Source organism: Myxocyprinus asiaticus, chromosome 35 (assembly GCF_019703515.2).
Source record: "Myxocyprinus asiaticus isolate MX2 ecotype Aquarium Trade chromosome 35, UBuf_Myxa_2, whole genome shotgun sequence".
NCBI classification, from domain to species: Eukaryota; Metazoa; Chordata; class Actinopteri; order Cypriniformes; family Catostomidae; genus Myxocyprinus; species Myxocyprinus asiaticus.
This window is the reverse complement of record NC_059378.1, coordinates 41,926,944-41,935,817: the sequence shown is the minus strand read 5'-3', so window position 1 is coordinate 41,935,817 and position 8,874 is coordinate 41,926,944. Positions and strand designations below refer to the sequence as shown.

General features: G+C 39.9%; 1 pseudogene; it reads left to right on the top strand.

The window, feature by feature from the left end:
* The first annotated feature begins 515 nt into the window (after positions 1 to 515).
* LOC127426412 (tether containing UBX domain for GLUT4-like) overlaps positions 516 to 8,874 on the top strand; it is a 32,053-nt pseudogene continuing 23,694 nt past the window's right edge.

Here is an 8,874-nt window from a genome sequence, read left to right as displayed (position 1 = left end):
ATTCCGGAGCCCTGGCTTCAGAATTTACATGTTTAATATTTTCCACCAGATGGCACCATTTTTCTCATGTTTAGCCTATGGAGCAAATACAAGCTTTTCCCCTATTCTCTGTTTGCTGTATTATAGAGCACTGCAGGCCAATTGAATAAATGATGCAGCTAAAATTGTGTGTGTGTGTGTTGGTATGGATGTCAGAGTGTGTTTTGTATGTGTGCATTGAGAAATGTGTGTGTGTGTGTGTGTAAAAAAACATCAGTGGCATTATATAAACAAACTGGCATTTAAAGGGTTAAAATCCTGAAAATGAATGAATATTTGGTAGTTATGATCAGGACTGATGTTGGTTAAAAAATCTAAGTCAGTGAAAGTGGAAAATAATATTAATATATAATATTATTATGGCAGTTTTTTGACTTGGACATTTTTGTCCTCTAAGGTCCTCTGAGTAACTTTTTTAAACTGACGCACACGGGTTAAGCGTGAGGTACACAAACATGGTGACGTCACAGAGAGTCATGGCAGCGGGCAGTGCAGTTGTGTCAGTGTTGACTCCCAATGGAAGAAGACAAACAGTGAAAGTGTCTTCAAACACACCGCTGCTGCAGGTAACACTCACTTTAATACACATCTGTTTCACTGAAGCGCTTCACGATCTGCTGCCAAAAACCCCACAACATTCACCGACGAATATATAGTGTTTATCTTGCTGTAGGAGTCTGTTATGAGGAAATGATGCTGTATAGACAGTTTTAAAGAGAACTGTGGGACTGCCGTGGCATTGGACACGTTCTCTTTGCTCTCTAGATAGGGAGAGAGATTTTGCTGACTATGTTTTGAGATAGCAAAGTTTGGTAGCAAGACACTAATAAGAGTATACCAAAATTACTTTAACATGTTTTTAATTTTGTACCATGGTGATATTATTCTTGATACAATGGTACATGAATATGGTAATCATTCAGTATCATGACATATTCATCGAAATACACTGGTACTGTCCAGTGTCTCAAATTATCTGTTGCATTGTGGCAATATTTGCCCCCCTGCATTTTTATTTATTTTTTTACATTTATGAGAGTACATGTTTTCTGATCACATAAAAAAAATAAAAAAAAATTAATAAAATTTAATCTTCAAGTTAACCTATTTATTAACATACATTTTCTATCTGAGTAATTATCTCTTATGTTGTATGCAGTAATATGTATACCTATGCTTTGAATAGAATATGAAGAAATACTGTATATCAGATCTTACAAATTTAAATACACCTGTGATATTTTTGGGGTCTGGGTAGCTCAGCAAGTATTGACGCTGACTATCACACCTGGAGTCGTGAGTTTGAATCTAGGGCATGCTGAGTGACTCCAGCCAGATCTCCTAAGCAACCAAATTGGCCCGGTTGCTAGTGAGGGTAGAGTCACATGGGGTAACCTCCTCGTGGTCGTGATTAGTGGTTCTCGCTCTCAATGGGGCGTGTGGTAAGTTGTGTGTGGATCGTGGAGAGTAGCATGAGCCTCCACATGCTGTGAGTCTCCGCAGTGTCATGTACAACGAGTCACGTGATAAGATGCACGGATTGACGGCCTCAGAAGCGGAGGCAACTGAGTCTTGTCCTCCGCCACCTGGATTGAGGTGAGTAACCGCGCCACCATGAGGACCTACTAAGTAGTGGGAATTGGGCATTCCACATTGGGAGAAAAGGGGATAAAAATATAAATAACACACCTGTGAAACCCCAAAACACTGAGTAGGTGTGTTTAACTGAAATGAAATTAATGTTGAAATGTTTAAATCTGCAGGTACTTGAAGATGTGTGTAAGAAACACAGTTTTAATCCAGATGAACACGGACTCAAGTGAGTGAAATATTTCACAGAGTGTCATTTCAACATCAGCTGAGTTGCTTAAAATGATTGTGATTAAAGTTTGATTTTAATGTTTTCATGCATGACACCAGAAAAACGAGCATTTTCTCTAGTGAAGATTATTGTTAGTAACTTGTGAGTTTCAGTAATAATAAACTCTGTTATATTTATGCAGTATGTGTGTGTTATTGTCGTATGTGTGTGTTTCAGAGCTCATTGTCTGTGTGATTTCTCTTGTTTGCAGGTTTCAAAGGAACGTTCTGGATCTGACTCTACAGTGGAGGTTTGCCAGTCTGCCAAATAATGCCAAACTGGAGGTCGTGCCACGCTCACGGCAGCAGACCGCAGCAGACAGTACAGTGTGTATTGTGTGTGTTTGTCTGTGTGCCAGTAGAAGGTCTACAATAGCTCTGTATTATTGGTTTTAAAAGAAAACACACTCGCTCTGTGATGTGAACATTATGTGAGAGATCAGTAAATATTAGTGCAATACCTCCCATTATATATTTCATTTAAGTATCAGTGAAAAAAGGTGCTTAACTTTCAGACTTTAGCAGTTCAAGCTAAATAAATTAGCTGTTTTATTTTTCATTCATTATATATGAGGTTTACAGTTTTTGCCTCCCTGTTACCAAACTTTGGGACATTTAAAACCCCTGATTTCCTTTTTTTCTATCAATAAACAGGAACTGATAGCCACTTTAATGGAGAACAGATGTTTGACATGTTTACAACTAGCTACTTGTCATGTTATATGACTTTGAATATGACTTATCAGATTTTAGATCCAGATCTTTTATTAACAGAGTGATTATTTGCACTAGGTTTAAATAGCATCTTCCACACAGCGCCACTATTTACACTCAAATAGTCTGGTGGAAACACACAAATTGAAGACAAACTGCGCCCTCAAGTGTCAATGCAATGATGTAGTGTGTAAAGACAGTGTGAAAAGGCTTTTTCATGTGGAGGACCCAGGTTCGATTCCCTCTTAAATATTAAGATTTCCACTATGACTATAGTACTACTACTACTAAAATGACTATAAAGCATGATTTGGTCATGGTGACGCTCAGGGAGTTGAGAGTAAGGTTTGATCCATGTTAACCATAGTTTTACTATAGTAATATTGTAGAAACTATGTTTTTTTGGCAATAGCTATAGTTTTAATGCAATTAACAATGGTGTTACTATGCATCGTTTTTTTAACTTTAAGGCTTGGCCTTAAAGACACACCTACTTGCTGGCGATGCCAGTTGGAGGATGGGGACGTAGCCCGTGTTTTTTGGTGCTGTACTAAGATTCAAGAGTTTTGGTCAAGGGTTCAGAGTTATGTCTATGAGGTCTTGAGCACTCAGATTTTATTCTGCCCCAGACTTTGTATTTTGGGTGATGGGGCGGGTATTAACGTAGGGAACAAACACAAAAAAAATTGGGTCCTTACCAGTGTGATGATCAGCAGGAAGGTGATTCTTGGGGGATGGAAGTCGGCTGGTGCACCCTCATATAATAAAAGTTGATTCTGTGTTTTCATATGCTGTTTGTGTTATTTTGAGTATGGAATCAATAAAAAGTGTTAATGATAACAACAAAAAAAAGCACTGGTGTTATTACAGTAATATGGTGTTAAAGGGATAGTTCACCCAAAAATGAAAATTCAGTCATTGTTTACTCACCCCTGTGTTGTTATAACTCTATATGACTTTCTTTCTTTTTCTGAACACAAAGGGAGAAATTGTGTAAAAATGTTGTGCTCAGTGATACAATGGCAGTTTTTGGTGACCTCCTCTTCAGTCTTCAAAAGTATAATTCATAAGTCTAATAAATTACTCATGAGACTCATGATTGTTATGAAAGCATACGATAAGATTTGGTGAGAAGCAAACTGAAATCTAATGTATTATTTAGTGAAAATGTTCACTGACTGTTGATCTCCTGTGCACGTTCATGATAGGACACGAGAGCAACAGTTCACGCAGACCCCTCATGACATTGGGACGTTCAAATGAAAACTAATTTTGTTTATCTAAAAACAGATCCTCCATAGCGAGTGACAACAGAACACAACACAGCTACACAAAACAGAGAACAGAACTAAACATGTCTGAAGAGTTTGTAGTTGAAGAATTGATGCATTTCTATGCCCAGCCTTATTTTGTTTTTAAACTGAGTACTCGGACATCAAACAGAAACATAGAGGAGGCTACAGGCAACCACAGTCACACTGTGTCCTAATCTGATGGCAAACAACGTGTGATAAAAGGTATATTTTCTGTGGTCATCAGAGTTTTTGTCCTAACCAGCAGTGATGAGCAACGGTACATTCTATCGATCGCTTGTTTTCTATTTTTGGCATCGTGTGGATAACTCCGGCACCGGTCCAAAAACTGCTGGGCATAGAAATGCATCAATTCTTCGACTACAAACTCTTCAGATATGTTTAGTAAGTTCTGTTCTCTGTTTTGTGTGCAGCTGTGTTGTTCTGTTGTCACTATCTCTGTGGAGGATCTGTTTTTAGATAAAGAAAATTTTCACTTGAACACCCCAATGTTGTGAGCGGTCTGCGTGAACTGTTGCTCTCGTACATTTTTTTAAGGGAGGGTTAGGTTTAGGGGTTGGTTTAGTGTTCCTGTAGCTCAACTGGTAGAGCACTAGCTACCCCAAGGTCATGGGTTCAATTCCCAGGGAACACGCAAACTGATACAATGTATGCCTTGAATGCACAGTAAGTTGCTTTGGATAAAAGCATCTGCCAAATGCATAAATGTAAATATAAGTAGGGTGTCTGTGGGACTCTAAATAAACACACTGCAGTGATGCCACTGTACTGAATGTTAGTATTTAATTAGGGGTGTAAATAGCATTAACACTATTTGCACTTAGTGCAAAGAAGATGCTTTTTGTTGCTATTTACACTTCGTGCAAAAAGCCTCTGCCTTACTCTAAATGAACATCAAAAGATCATATGTGTATAATATAAAGCCTTGAACTCTACTTCCATCCTGTTTGTTTTCATTTCATTTGATCTGTGTTGTTTACAGTGGAGGTAAATAAGCACCATATATAAACAATGTTTCCTCCGTGTCACACTGTTGTTTATGCCATGTGTGATGTACGAGCAGATCAGAGATGGTGCGTTTGATGGTTATTGAGTTCACAAGAAGTGTGTTCTATAAAATAACTTGCAGTTGTGGAGAGTCGTTGAGATGTTTTGCATTTTTTAATGATAAGAGTTCAGGAAATTGCGGTGATCGATTTCATCATCAGTCCTGCCCCGTGTCATCCGTGCATACCAAACGGGCCACCCACATCTAAACACAGAACATGCTGTCCGTGATACATGTATGAAGCATGTGTTTGGCACAAACGAGCATCCATCTGCTGTGTTTTACAGATTCACAAGAATGTTTTTATAATGCTGAAACGTACGTGAGAGATGAGCATGTTCAGTGTGTAGAGCTCGTAAAGCACCATCCACAGTTTCCCACCAATTTTTAACGGCCGTTCTCGCTCATGTTGCAGGAAAAATGCTTGCTGGTGTCCAAGTGAGGCTGTGTGTTTGTGGTTCTGATCATACACAAACACGGCCCTTGATGCACTGCCCGGATCTGCCCTTACATACTTATACATAATTACAGTTTTCTCCAACAGGCTTTTTCCAAGTTTGATCTCTTATTAGAGGCTTTTATACATTTTTCTGGCTCTACAGAAGATTTCAGGCCACAGCAGGGTTATTATAATTTCACTCCAATCACTCTGGAATCTCCAGGATTCGCTCAGATCTTGTGTCAGATGGCTCGCTCCAGAGAACAACTAATCGCTGGATTTGCCAAAGCTTTTGAAGTTCACTTCTCAGAATCTTTAAAATATATTCAAGAGTTTTATTTGAGGCCCTTTGGAAATCTAATCAAGACTCATAACGATTAACATAGACAACTGTGCCATTATTTGCTTTTAACATTTTGTTTTATAATTGTGTCATCAATTTCATGTTTAAAATAATTGCATATTTACAAGGCGGACTCACATTGGTTGTTTTACAGATCAATCAAACACAACGTTGCTGTTTTTTCACCGAATACACTGATAGTCAGAACTCTGATTGAAATTAGGAAATCTGAAGCCATTTTCTCTGTAATTCTGCGTTTTCGTCTGTATTGTATTGCTCATTTGTAGTTTGTTTAGTTTTTAGTTACTTTTGTAAACTCAAAAGTATTCTTTTGTCTTAGTAATATTATACTGTATGTTACTGTGTGTTTCAGGTTTGCGTTGCAGTTGGGTGACGGGTCTCGACTTCAGGGCTTTTTCTCCAGCGTACAGACTTTATGGGATCTACTGACACACTTTCCCAAAACCAGGTGTTCTGACTGCTGTGTGTGTGTGTGTGTGTGTGTGTGTTAGTTTGTGTTCTTTTAAATTTGAATATTTCATTTACATTCATGTGAAAAAGAAAGTATACCCTCCTTGAATTCTATGGTTTAACGTATCAGGACATAATAAAAATCATCTGGTCCTTAGCAGGTCTTAAAATTAGGTAAATACAACCTCAGATGAACAACAACACGACACATTACACCGTGTCATGATTTATTTAACAAAAATAAAGCCAAAACGTAAAAGCCATGTCTGAAAAACTAAGTACACCTTATGATTCAGTAGCTTGTAGAATGACCTTTAGCAACAATAACTTCAAGTAATCGTTTTCTGTATGACTTTATCACTCTCTCACATCGTTGTGGAGGAATTTTGGCCCACTGTTCTTTACAACGTTGCTTCAGTTCATTGAGGTTTGTGGGCATTTGTTTATGCACAGCTCTCTTAAGGCATTTCAATCGGGTTGAGGTCTGGACTTTGACTGGGACATTGCAACACCTTGATTCTTTTCTTGATTCAGCCATTCTGTTGTTGATTTGCTGGTGTGCTGGTGATCATTGTCCTGTTGCATGACCCAGTTTCGGCCAAGCTTTAGCTGTCGGACAGATGGCCTCACATTTGTCTCTAGAATACTTTGGTATACAGAGGAGTTCATGGTCGACTCATTGACTGCAAGATGCCCAGCTTCTATGGCTGCAAAACAAGCCCAAATCATCCCCCCTCCACCACCGTGCTTGACAGTTGGTATGAGGTGTTTGTGCTGATATGCTGTGTTTGGTTTTCACCAAACGTGGCGCTGCGCATTATGGCCAAACATCTCCACTTTAGTCTCATCTGTCCAAAGGACATTGTTCCAGAAGTCTTGTGGTTTGTTCAGATGCAACTTTGCAAACCTAAGCCGTGCTGCCATGTTCTTTTTAGAGAGAAGAGGCTTTCTCCTGACAACCCTTCCAAACAAACCATACTTTTTCAGTCTTTTTCTAATTGTACTGTCATGAACTTTAACATTTAACATGCTAACTGAGACCTGCAGAGTCTGAGATGTAACTCTTGGGTTTTTTGCAATTTCTCTGAGCATTGCACAGTCTGACCTTGGGGTGAATTTGCTGGGACGTCCACTCCTGGGAAGATTGGCAACTGTCTTGAATGTTTTCCACTTGTGAATAATCTTTCTCACTGTAGAATGATGGACTTTAAATTGTTTGGAAAATGGCCTTATAACCCTTCCCAGATTGATGTGCAGCAACAATTGCTTCTCTAAGATCATTGCTGATGTCTTTCCTCCTTGGCACTGTGATAACACACTCCTGAATGCTCCAGACCAGCAGACTGCTAAAACTTCAGCTTTTATAGAGGTGGTCACACTTGCTGATGATCAGTTAATCAAGGGCATTTAATTAGCAGCACCTGGCTACTACTTAGCCTCTTAATTCCTATGGAAGCTGTAAGGGTGTACTTAGCTTTTCACACATGGCTTCTCCATTTTGGCTTTATTTTTGTTACATAAATCATGACATGTCATATGTTGTTGTTCATCTGAGGTTGTATTTACCTAATTTTAAGACCTGCTAAGGACCAGATGATTTTTATTATGTCCTGATTCGTTAAACCATAGAATTCAAGGAGGGTGTACATTCTTTTTCACATGACTGTATAAGTGTAGTAGGTAAATAATCAATGATTATGTTTTTGTGTGTGTGTGTGTGTGTTTATTTCTGTGGGAGTTTATATTGACTGAATCAAGAAACCTTTGAAGCATTCCTCTTGATCATAATTGAGTTCCTTGCTGTGGTTTGTAAATGTGGCCAGCTCGTGTGAACTGAACACTCAGCGGGTCTTTTTACGAGCGTTCAGTAAAACCCCTCCCACTGCTATCCAAACCCCCATCCTGCTCCCACAGACCCCTCCAACTGTTATACAAACCCCACCTCTTGCTCCCACAGACCCCTCCCACTGCTCTCCCAGTCCACTCCTCCTGTTGTCACATACCCCTCCCACTCCTATCCCAAACCACAACTCCTGCTCCCACAGACCCCTCCCACTGCTATCCCAGTCCACTCCTCCTGTTGTCACATACCCATCCCAATCCTATCCCAAACCACACCTCTTGCTCTCAAAGACCCCTCCCACAGCTATCCCATAAATCTCCATCTGTTCTCACAGACCCCTCCCACTGCTATTTCAAACCTTTCCTCCTGCTCCTACAGACCACTCCCCCTGTCCTCATAGACCCCTCCCACTCCTATCCCAAACCAGTCCCACAAACCCCTCCCACTGCTAATTCAAACCACTCCTACTGCTCCTACAGACCACTCCCCCTGTACTCACAGACCCCTCCTGCACATCTCAAACCACACCCCCTGCTCTAACAGGCCCCTCCCACTGCTGTCCAAGACCACTCCCCCTGTTATTATAGACCCCTTTCACTCTTATCCCAAACTACAAGCTGTGTTCAACTTGAACTGCACCTCAACTTACCGGTCAGTGAGATTTGCCAGTTGCAGTCGGGGGAGGAGTTGAAAAGAGAGTCATCAAGCCGGACAATTTGCACTTCCCGAATCAAGCAGAACCTGATCCATTCACGGTAGATTGCACAATGTTTGCTTTATTGCCGACAATGTTTTACATATAAT